The following is a 13,053-nucleotide window of genomic DNA, read 5'->3' as shown; positions in this document are numbered from 1 at the left end:
GTGTTCTTCAGTTCACCGAGAGCCTCGGGAAGAGGTGGAGGCGTGGCCTCTGTTTTTAAAAACAAACTTAAAGTTCGGCAACTGCCCTCTCCTACCTATTCTAGTTTTGAGGTTAAACTATTGGAGCTTGCTGGACCCCCAACGATTCTATGTGCAGTGATTTATCGACCACCTAAATATAATAGGTCTTTTATTTGTGAATTTGCTGACTTCTTAGGTTCATTTTTATTAAGTTATGACCAAGCTCTTATTACTGGAGATTTTAACATACATATTTGTTGTGCTGATGACCCCCTAGCCAAGGATTTTCTTGCCCTAATTGACTCTTTTAACCTTACACAGATGGTCAGGGAACCAACTCATCTTAAAGGTCATACTTTGGATTTGGTCCTCTCATATGCTTTGGATATTTGTACTATGGACATTGATAATGCTGGTATTTCTGACCATTTTTTGGTCATGTTTGATGTTGAGCTATGTGCAATTGATTTAAATTCTAAAGGCTGTCATCGCCCTGTACGTATAATTAACTCTGAGACTGTGGCTAACTTCATTACAGCCTTTCTAAACTTTGCTTTTTTTGATCCAGATTTCACTGATATTAACTGTTACACACCTTCCTTGGTTGATGATTTTGCCAACGCTATGCTATCCACCTGTTGTTCCATCTTAGATACTGTGGCCCCTATAAAGATGAAACATCCCAGAACTTCTCATCAACCATGGCTAAATGACACTATACGAGCCTTACGTCGTGCCTGCCGACACGACGTAAGGTGGAAAAAAGACAGGCTTCAGATATCCTATGACATTCTTTGTAGGAGCCGCTTTCTCTACCAGAACTCCGTAAAGGCAGATAAAGCAGCTTTCCTATCAGATATTATTGAGACTAACAGCCACAACCCCCGAATGTTATTCAAAATTTTTAATTCAGTGATAAATCCCTGTCCGGACTCTTCGAGCTCGGCCTCTCAGGCTCTCTGTGAGCAATTTCTTAATCATTTTAGTGGAAAAGTTTTATTGCTGAAGGCTTCACACTCTCACTCTCTTGTGCTGAATTCTGTTCTGGTTTTAGGATGCATGTCCACCTTTTCTCACTTTGAGCTGTTATAACTCCCCACTCTTAACCCTTGGATGCACAACTTACCAGTACCTACACTCTTCCACGAGTGGGGTCAAAAATGACCCCAAATAGAAACAATGCATTTTGCTATAAACTCGGTTGTTATTCTTCAAAATCTTTAAAATGAAGAGTTGTAACATTATCATATTTGAGGTATTCCTCATAAAACATGTTTGTGACATGAGGCCCTTTGAATTTTTATTTATTTTTTCATTAATTTTAAGAAATTGCAGTTTTTGTATCCTTGTATCACTTTTGTATGCTTGCTCTGCATATACTGCAGAAGCTGGGCCTTCCCTCTGAAAGGCACAAGTTATTCATCCACTGTAACACAATCACTGAGGATGAATTTCTGCCTGCAGTTGACCAGGAACAGACCCCATATGTAGCAGAAAGCTGCCATGTGGTTTGTTTTCAGTCGGTAGGCTCTGGTCCTCTTGTCATCAAAGTGCACGAAACGGCGAATATCTTTAAATCTTTGAATTGACATAGTGGCCTTGTACAATGGGTTATGCAGAGGACTCCCAAAAAACACACTGACTGGTAAATCCCAGTTCTTCTCACTTCCTGCAAGAATGGTCAATCAAATGAAGGCCAGGAGCTTATGTTTGATTACAGTTTTCCACTCTTTTCCCCTGTCTGTGGCTACTCTTCGTGCCTCCATGTTTGTGTATGACAGCACCTCTTCTATTATATTATCAGACATGAACATCTTCCATGCATTTACTGGGGAGAAAGTACTAAACCCAACTGCAAGCCCTGGCTGACTAATTCAGAATATTGTGGCTAGAGCAGTAAGAGGGGCTCATTCTGTTAGACTCAATATCCATTTTCTCTTCAGAGGACTCATCAGAGGACTCCTCTGTGTCTGACTGGCCTTGTTAAGTGGGGGGGGGGCAATAGTCTGGGTCCTCTATATCTGAGATGTCAGATTCTGAGTCAGTGCCTCTGATGGGCTCTTCATCCCATCCGTCCTGGATCATTTGTAAGTCCACAGGGATCCTTGCTGGCCTCATAGCAGCCATGCTACTTTAAATATAAAAAAAAAAAAAAACATCAGAAAGGACAATGTTTGAAATGCACAGGAAACTATAAACAGGGCTGCACATAAATGGTCCTCAGGTGCGCATTTGCAGAACCAGATAAGAAGTTGGAATGCGCGTTTGCGAACATAAGATGTTCTGGAGGAGGACAGACATTTGTTCAGAACTCTTAAAGATGTCGAATAAGCAAGCTCCGTAGGCAATTACTTTGGTGTTCCTCCACAACAAAAGAAGCGCCTATTCTCTGAATTTCCGGGAATACTTTTATTTTGACAGCGAATGCGCACCTGCGGACCACTTATGTGCAGCCCTGACTATAAATCACGTATGTTACTGTGTAAAAATTAATTTTTGATCCATCAGAAGTGTAAGTGGGTCAGTCAGAGTTGCTAAGAATGAAAGTTTCATAGAAGATTCCATAGGAACTGCTTGGGGTCATTTTTGACCCCACTTGTGGAAGAGTGGGGTAGTGATACAAAAACTGCATTTTTTTAAAATTAATGAAAAAATAAATAAAAATGCAAATGGCCTCATGTTACAAACATGTTTTATGAGGAATACCTGGAATATGAATATATTACAAGTTTGCATTTTAAAGATTTTGAAGAAAAACAACCCCTGGGGTCATTTTTGACCCCACGTGTGCATCTAAGGGTTAAGGGAATAATTAAACAATTGAGAAACTCAAATTCTGAGCACGATATCCTTCCATCCCGAATTATCAAGGAAGGTTTTGAGGAAATTGGGCCTTGCATCTTATTTTTAATTAAATTATCATTGTTAGTGGGCTGTGTCCCGACTGCGTTTAAACATGCGGTAGTGCACCCTGTGCTTAAAAAAAGTAATTTCGATCAGAAAGACCCTGCCAATTATAGGCCAATCTCGAAGCTTCCGTTTTTATCAAAAATTTTAGAGAAAGCCGTCTTTCTCCAAATACGGGCTTACTTAATTGCAGATAATATCACTGACAAATACCAGTCTGGCTTTAAGCCACACCATAGCACTGAAACGGCACTGCTAAGAGTCTATAATGATCTTCTTGTATTTGCTGACTCTGGTCGCTCTGCCGTTTTAGTTTTATTGGATCTGTCTTCAGCCTCTGACATGGTTGATCATAATACACTCTTGAGGAGGCTAGAGCATGTTGTAGGCATCAAGGGTTCTGCCCTTAACTGGTTTAATTCTTACCTCACAGATAGATCCTTCTCTGTTATGATGGGAGGATACTCTTCCTCTGTTGCCCCTCTCTGTTGTGGTGTGCCCCAGGAGTCTGTATTGGGCCCTTTATTATTCTCTTTGTATATGCTACCCTTGGGCTCCATATTTGAAAAATACAATATTTCTTATCACTTTTACGCTGATGACATTCAAATCTATTGTCAACTGACTGATGATTTGTCAGCATCACTGAACTCCCTGAACGATTGCCTGAGAGAGGTTAAAGATTGGCTGTCAGAAAATTCTCTCGTTTTAAATGAGAAAAAAACTGAAGTTATGGTGTTCGACAGCCATATTCCTCGAGACCAGCTTGTTACCCTGCTGGGGCCCCTAGCTAACTCTCTCTCTGATTCTATGCGTAACCTGGGTGTCTATTTGGATAGCTCCTTTAAGCTCGATAAGCAAGTATCATCTGTAGTTAAATCTGTTTTTTTTCAACTGCGCCAGATTTCTAAAGCTAAGCATTATATACCACACAGGGACCTGGAAAAACTTATCCACGCTTTTGTGACCTCCAGGTTAGATTATTGTAATTCTCTCTACTGTCGTCTCCAAGCCTTCTCTCTTCGAAGGCTGCAGCTCGTTCAGAATGCTGCGGCTCGCCTTCTTACTGGCACTAGAAAATTTGACCGTATTACTCCGGCTCTTGTTGATCTACACTGGTTACCAATCAAATATCGCATTGAGTTTAAAATCTTGCTACTCACTTTTAAAATCCTGAATAACATTGCACCCAGCAACCTCACTGACCTCCTCAATCTGTACACTCCTTGTCGTGCATTAAGATCATCAGGTCAATTACTCCTGGGCCAACCTAAGTTTAGACTGAAGACCAGAGGCGACCCTTTGCTTCAGCTGCACCCAACCTTTGGAATAGCCTCCCTGCTTCTATTCGAGCCTTGGACTCTATCCAGTCCTTTAAATCAAGATTGAAAGTATATCTATTTGACTTGGCTTTCCTGACCAGTTAATACCCTTTTAAAATTTTTTGATTTTAAACTTTTAAATCTTTTATTAAATTTTATTTATTTTATTATTAATTTTACTGTTGTTTTTGTTTTCTAAGCGGATTTTGTATTTATCTAACTCTCCTGGTCTGTTAGTGCCTCTATCCTGTCTGTGCTTGTGCCCGATTTGTACCCTGTTATTGACTTATGTTGACTCTCCATATTACTGTGAAGCACTTTGGTGTGCCTTCGGGTTTTTCAATGTGCTATATAAATAAAACTGTATTGTATTGTATTGTATTTAACTGAACTTCTGTCAAATGTGAACAGACAGTCATTCAGGCTCTGCTTTGATTTTAACACTCTTTAATAGTTTTTTAGTTTTACTCTCTTGCTTGCAGCAGCTGCTTCCAGAATCAGTATATCTAGATTGGTTTTAATAAATGCTTCTTCTGGTTTAAGCTTCTGTTTACTGGTGATCTGGAAAACGTGACAGAAAGATGAATTAAAAAAAAAAAAAGATCAAAAGATAAAGTTTTTAGATTCTTAGGCTCAGCTAAAGCAACTCTGCTCTAAAGCCTCAACATGAGAACTAAATAAATAATAAATAAACACTTGTAGATGCAGATATCACAACTGCATCATTCATAAAGATGTGCTTTTTATCAGTGTTGAATTGAAAACAATTTCCTGAATTCACCATGAATTCCAAAACAGGCAAAAATGGCTTTTAGAATGTCAAACTATAATATTTGACTCATAACATTGCAGAAGGTATGTAACAAACTTTCTACAAAAGGGTTAGGTTTGTGTATGGGATTTCCCAGGCTCCCTGAATGCACCATAGGTGTGTATGTCCGGAGCTTCAGTTCAGAGACAAACGGCAGCCGTTCATAAGACCGTGAGTTAATGTTTTACTTCACTCAGTCATGTTGGTGTTTAGCCATGAGTGTATTTGATGACTTACCAGCAGTTTCTTTTTCTTGTCCTTGTCCTTGATCCCACACAGCTGATTTAAATAGCTAAATTACCTCCTCAACATGTCTTGAAGTTCTCCAGAGGCCTGGTAATGAACTAATCATTTGATTCAGGTGTGTTGACCCAGGGTGAGATCTAAAACCTGCAGGACACCGGCCCTTGAGGCCTGGAGTTCGAGACCCCTGAAGTAGAGCTTCAACATGCAACAAGAAGAAATGGGAGTGACACAAAACATTTTTTGAGCATGTAATTTTTTGAAAACAACGCTTAAACTGAAACAGCCTGTTTTACAGCTAATCAAAGGTTTAGGAGCATATGCATTTAAAAGACAAAATCTGTGGAAAAATGTGGATTCGTTGTCATTTTCTGTCAGATAGTCGCAGACGTTCTAATGGCAAAGGCAAAACAAGCTTTCCCTTTTGAACATGGTCGGCTTGTTCAACTGCATAAGCAGGGTCTCTCACAGCGCACCATCACTGCTGAGGTGGGATGCAGTAAGACTTAAATGATCCTGAGGGTTGTGGAACAAAAAAGTCAAGTGAAAGACCCAAAAAAATGTCACCAGGACTGAGCCAGAGGATCCAATTGGCTGTCCGTCAAGACACTGGACGATCTTTGACCCAAATTAACGCTGTTACTGGTGCCGACTGCAACCCCACAACCATCAGATGACATGTGAGACTGAAGGGCTTCAAAAACAAAAAAAAGCCTTCAAAGGCCTCGTCTCCTTGAATGCCACAGAAGTGAATGTTTGGACTTTGTAAGAGAGCACCAAACATGGAACAGTGAAAGGTGGAAGAAGGTTTTATTCTCTGATGAGGAAAAAAATTAACCTTGATGATCCTTGATGCAGTGAATATGGGGCTGCATTACATCCTGCAACACCTCGACCGCCCGAGAACTTATGCCAAGATCCTATTTGTGGACTTTAGTTCGGCTTTTAACACCATCATGCCTGAACTTCTCTCTTCCAAACTCTCCCAGCTCAGCGTGTCTCCAGCTACCTGTCAGTGGATCACCAGCTTCCTGACAGACAGAAAGCAACAAGTGAGGCTGGGGGAGATCACCTCTGAAACTCGGTCCCTCAGTATTGGTGCCCCTCAAGGATGTGTCCTCTCACCACTACTGTTCTCCCTCTACACTAACGACTGCACCTCCAAGAACTCTGCTGTTAAACTCCTAAAGTTTGCAGATGACACCACCGTCATTGGCCTCATTCAGGATGGTGATGAGTCTGCATACCGGCAGGAAGTTGAGCGGCTGGTACTCTGGTGCAGTCAGCACAATCTGGAGCTGAACACTCTTACAACTGTAGAGATGACAGTGGACTTCAGGAGACATCCCTCAACTCTGCTCCCCCTCACCATATCAGACAGCCCTGTGTCGACTGTGAAGAACTTCAAGTTCCTGGGTACCACCATCTCCCAGGACCTGAAGTGGGAGACCAACGTCAACGCCATCCTCAAAAAGACCCAGCAGAGGATGTACTTCCTGAGACAACTGTGGAAGTACAGTCTTCCACAGGAGCTGCCGATCCAGTTTTACACTGCGGTCATTGAGTCTGTGCTGTGCTCCTCCATCACAGTCTGGTATGGAGCAGCCACTAAACAGGACAGGAGCAGACTGCAGCCGACTGTACGGGCAGCAGAAAGGATCATCGGCGCCCCCCTGCCCTCCATCCAGGACCTGTACCTCTCAAGAACCAGGAAACGGGCAGGGAAAATCATCACAGACCCCTCACACCCTGGACACAGACTTTTTGATCTGCTGCCCTCTGGCAGACGGTACAGAAGCCTGCAGACCAGGACCACCCGACACAGGAACAGTTTCTTTCCCCTCGCCATCTCCCTTCTAAACAGTTGACCTGTCACACTGCTCCCACTGCCAGACTGCAACTGCACCTTATGTACATTCTGTAGTATTCATTCCACCTCATTCATTTCTGTATTTTTATGTATATAAGTTTAGATTAGGTATTTATAGTTGGTTTACACAGCTTTGTGTATGCGTTGGCCAATAAACACGATTCTGATTCTGATTCTGATGGTTTCCAACATTACTGGTACGACAAGCAGATCCCACGTGAGATGTTTTCTAGGCACAACAGTGGAGGGGGCACCATAAAGGTCTGGGGTGCTTTTTCCTTAAATGGAATAATAGAGCTTCAGGAGGTGCAGGGGCGTCACTGAGGGCCCTCGTCTGTGTGGTAACCAGAGATGGGCAGTAATGCGTTACAAGTAACGTGTTACTGTAATCTGATTATTTTTTTCAGGTAACGAGTAAAGTAAGGCATTACTATTGCAAAAACGGTAATTAGATTACCGTTACTTTCCCGTAGGAACGCTGCGTTACTGCGTTACTAAAACCGTGATTTTTTTTGCGAGAATGTCTCATGACAGTGACGTAAGCGAGTGCGCTGTTAGTGACAACAGCTGTGTGCAGATCAACAATGGATCATATATCGAGTGCGGAGAGAGTATGAGCGTGCAGCGTTTAAAGCGTGGAAGTACTGACCTTACTTTGAGTTTGATTCCATAAAAAGTGACAAAAACATTAGTGTCCGCTGTGCGTGGGAAGAAAACTTCTTTTTACAGCGAAAAAAACCCCCTAAACAAGCACCAAGTGCGCAACGACGTAATGGGAAACTAACAGAGAAACTCGCGGATTCTTCAACTGACCGCGGCACACCTGCACCAGGGTAAACCTCCGCCTACCCTAGTCCTGCTTTACAGGTGAAAATAGAGCAAAAGGACCGCTAGTCTTTGACTTTATTTATTTTCTGCTGTGTTTTACTTGCATCTATTTGAAAGACTGAGTTTAAACACAAAAAATATTTTTATTTTATGTGCTGGAATGTGCAGAAAATAGGTTTAAATGTTAAACAAATTTATTCAAGTCAGAGAATGGTGCATATAATTTTATTTTTGCTTGATGCATAAAGTTAAAAGGTTAAAACTGATAAAACAAGTTAAAAAAAAGAGACTTTTCCATTTGATTACATTTTGTACGATGGATTATGCAGAAAAAGTAGAATTGGGCTGAAAGAGCTATCGCTTTATCACCTATTCAGGTTGTAAATTGTGTTTTTAAAAAGTAACTAAGTAACTAACTAAGTAATTAATTACTTTTGAAAATAAGTAATCAGTAAAGTAACAGGATTACTTTTTTGGGGAAGTAATCAGTAATTAGTTACTGATTACTTTTTTCAAGTAACTTGACCAACACTGGTGGTAACGACTGGGTTTTTCGACAGGACAGCTGCAGGACAAGGGACTTTTTCCCGGAGAACAACGTCACCCCTTTAGACCATACTGCATGTTCCCCTGATCTAAATCCAATTGATATCCTTTGGGGATGGATGGTGAGGGAAGTTTTCAAAAATGGACAACAGTTCCAGACAGTAGATGCCCTTCATGTGACCGTCTTCACCCACTCACCTCATGAATACACTTGCGTCAAGCATGCCACAACAATTTTTTGAAGTGGTCAACAATAACGGTGGAGCTACTCATTACTGACTCATGTTTGGAACTTTAATTTCTGTTTGGGGGGGTTTACTGGTGTTTTTGTTTTTGGAGGTGTGGTCTTAAACTTTTGATCAGCTGTAAAAGAGCCTGTTTCAGTTTAAGCGTTGTTTTCAATAAATTGCATACTCAAAAAATGTTTCGTCTCACTCGAATTTCTTCTTGTTGCATGTTGAAGCTCTACGTGGAACCTTGTTAAGATCCAACTATGCAAAATATGATTTTCTGCCATTTTTCAAGTGGTCTTAAACTTTTGATCAGGACTGTATAATCCTCATAACTTTTCTAAAGACATCCTTCTGTCCAGCTCCTACAGCAACATTGCTTGAGAATGTATTCTGAATGATTCATCAAACTTTCCTTTTAGCTGTGCATGTTATTTAATTAGTCTCTCCTTCCTTTCAGTTTTACTTCTATTGAAATGTGATAAACCCAGAGTGGTGAGAGTCAATAGGCAGAACGTATTTGTATAAATATGTCATTCGGAATATATCGCTTCAAATTCTGTTGAAATACACCTACATTTTCATCATGTTTTATAAAATGCACACGGAGAAAACTTGATAAATACAACCAGTAAGGCTTGCTTTTGTAACATGTTACATATGAAAGAAATTGTTTTTTTTGTGGGAAAACATTATTTTTGTCGGCGTTTTATTTATATAAAAAAAATAACCTATTTTGTGCAGTAGATTAAGGAAGTATTTGTGTGAATTTGGACAATATCAAAAGATTCTGTTGCAAAACACCTGCGATATGAAACATATAATTAGCAACACTGCACCCTGGGCAGTGGATTGTTATACTGATTATGACAGTAGCTATAAATCAATTTTAAGATGGTTACCTCTTACTACTTAATTATACCTTCTGCTATAATTATTATTATTATTAGTAAGTAAAGTTTATTTATTAAGCGCTTTTCATGGACAGGTATTCACAAAGCGCTGTACACAAAGTTTAAAATAAACAGTACGATAAATAGCAATATACACAATATAGAGGTTAAATGTAAATTAAAAATGTGAAAAGCATTGGTCAACAGAAAGCTTGTTTAAACAGTAAAGTTTTTAACTGTTTTTTAAAGGATTCCACAGAGTCAACCAAACGTAGTTGTAGAGGTAAACTGTTCCACAGCCTTGGTGCCACAGACTGAAAGGCTCCGCCCCCTTTCGTCTTCAGACGTGTTCTGGGAGCAACCAACAAACTCTGAGTCTGTGAGCGGAGATGGCGAGCAGCAGTGTATTTCGTGAGAAGCTTGGATAAATAATATGGGGCCATTTAGTGCTCTCTACGTTAAAACAATAATTTTAAAACCAATGTAAAGAAGAGCCAATGTAAAGAACATAAAATATGAGTGATGTGAGCTCGCTTGCTAGAGCGAGTTAGTAGTCTGGTTGCTGCATTTTGTATAGCTTGGAGGCGAGAAAGAGATGATTTATCCAAGGAGGTAAACAGGGAATTACAATAATCTAAACACGATGACACAATTGCATGGACAATTTTTTCCAGTTCAGCTAAGGAGACCATATGTCGCAGTTTAGAAATGTTCCTTAAATGAAAGAAACAGGAACGAGACAGAGATTTTACGTGTGAGTCAAGGCCCAAAGAAGAGTCAAATATTACTCCAAGATTTCGAATATTTGGCTCAGCAGAAGAACAGAAAGGGACAAGAACCTGACTGATTTTAGAATATAGATCAGGAGGAGCTATGATCATGGTCTCTGTCTTGTTCATGTTTAAAACAAGGTAATTGTTAGAAAGCCAATCAGAAACCTGGGTTAAGCACTGGACTAGGGTGGACAGCCTATCCAGCTGATGAGGCTTAAAGGACATATACAGCTGAATGTCATCAGCATATAAATGATAAGAGAGGTCACTAAAGGACTGAATAATGCAGCTAAAGGAAGCATATAAAAAGAAAATAATAATGGACCCAAAACTGAACCCTGTGGAACCCCGCAGGTTAGGGCAGCAGTGTTAGAGGAGAACCTATCAGTCCTAATGGAAAAGGTCCTGTCTGATAAGTAGGAAGAAAACCAGTCTAAGGCAGTGCCAGATATACCAGCCAGAACCTTCAGCCTGTTAAGTAGGATTACAACTAACATTACTGTTGTTTTATTTTGAAAGGACAAAGGGAACAGCAGCACACTGCTGTGTGCGACTTTAATAGTGAGGCGATGGTTATTTTCTAGGAAATAAAAAAAATGTAAAAAGCAACAACATGCAACAAGAAGAAATGGGAGTGACACAAAACAAACTGTTTTGTGAGGAAATCAATCAAAAATCAGCTTTTCCTCAAACTGTTTGATTCCAGTCCATCAATTATCTACAATGATGTGGATTTGCCTTCAAACACAAGAGTGATCAAAGTTTGTCCTAAAATAAGAGCTGAACATCTGGTCCAGACATCACAGAAACAAAATGTCAAACTGTTAAAGAAGGAAATAAAGCAAACTTACAGTTTCTTCAAGGAGAGACATGAACAACAAGCTCCACTCCACACCTGGAGACTAAACACAGACACACAGGTGAGTTGCTTCCTGGAAGGAGGCGGGACTCCACCTGAAGCAGGACGGGTGGGAGGGGCTCAGCAGGAGCAGCAGTTGAGTTCAACAACAACCTTCAATTTACTGAACAACAGACTTTGATGTGAAAATAACTCCACCCTCATCTTTACCCTTCTCTTCTCTTTGAAAGTCTTCTTTGATTTCCCTCTGTGACTGGACACTTGAACTCTTTCCTCTCTTTCCTGTTTCACTTGCATTACATTTGCATTTTATTTCCCTGTCCCTGTTTAGATGTGTCTGATAATTTTTTGAATGTTCAAGTCTATTACAGACCTCAGTTTGTGATGCATATGTCATCCAGATTAACATCTATACTAAACTTAATTAGACTTAAAGGCACATCAGGTATTGTTTTCCTGCTCACACAAAAAGCAATAAAGTATGAATAAAGAATTTGAATACCAAAAGTCATTTGTACTTACTTAGAAGCTGATGTAAAAAATACTAACCAAACTATAATTCATAATCAACTACAATAAATACTTTTGTCAAAAGATTTATGTGAACAAAGAATGTTCCTTTAATCAAGACAAAACAAAACAGTCCAACATTTTCATGGATCCTGATCACTGTACAGACTTTTTTGACTGTGTAGAAACAGATCTTTGTGCTTTTTATTTATCCGTTATCTGACTCAAGCTTCCTATCTCTCATTACTTTGTAGGTTTACCTTCAAACTGGTTGGACTGGTTCATATTTTGTTCTGGTTGGACTGGTTGTTCACACGAAACACAGCTCAGCTCTCACAGTCACAGTGTTTGCTTTAAAACATGCAAACATTCACATCCAATGAGCTTCTCTGTGTACAGTGTCCTAGATCCACTCACACTTTCCACCTTCATCTGTACAGACTGAAAACAGAGCTGAAGCGGGGGAGGGGTGGAGCAGCCGCGAGCGATCATATAACAACATCTGTCCTATTTCACAGTAACATGGTAGCACTGAGAGTGTCTGTATGGTGGATGGAGAGTGACGCTGACGGCAGGGATGCTGCTACAGTAGACAGAAGCTGGCAGGGCAGTAATGTGAAAACAGAGCAGTGCAAACTCTGTGTTAAAGTAAAGAGTCATGCGGTGGTCTGTTAACACTGTGTCCATCGTGTGTGTGTGTGTGTATATATGTGTATGTGTGTGTGTGTGTGTGTGTGTTCCTACTAGTGATCACCAGGTGATGCTTTCCAGCCAGAGGCTCATTTCTCAAGGTTTTACTTGCACCAAAACCCACTGCTGGTCAAAAAGAGCCAAGCAGGCAGAATCATTACAGGTCATGTTAGTGCAGTATTTGGGATGCAGGCCCTCAACACTGTGTGCATCATGGTAATGCCATAATTGAGAAATTAATTTAACACAATATGTGTGCTTCATTGTATTTTGGTTTAGCTTTTGATCATTGTTTTCATTTAAGTACAAATTTTGTATGTTTATTTTGTGCACAAGAAACTGTGTCAAGGTGTCGTAGACTGTAGCCTTAACAGTAAAAAGTAGATATTTTTAAAAAATGTATTCAGCTGTCACACTTTGTCATTAAACACACCTTCTTTGTTTGGAGGCCCTATGTTGGGTCTAAGTTTGATACAAATTCCCTATAGACTTTATTTTCCACAATGCTGAAAGACAGTCATGAAGAACTTTACAAATACCATGAGCATAT

This window comes from Perissodus microlepis, chromosome 3 (genome assembly GCF_051167445.1).
Source record: "Perissodus microlepis isolate ML-2025 ecotype Zambia chromosome 3, ASM5116744v1, whole genome shotgun sequence".
In the NCBI taxonomy this organism is placed as follows: Eukaryota; Metazoa; Chordata; class Actinopteri; order Cichliformes; family Cichlidae; genus Perissodus; species Perissodus microlepis.
This window is presented reverse-complemented; position numbering follows the sequence as displayed.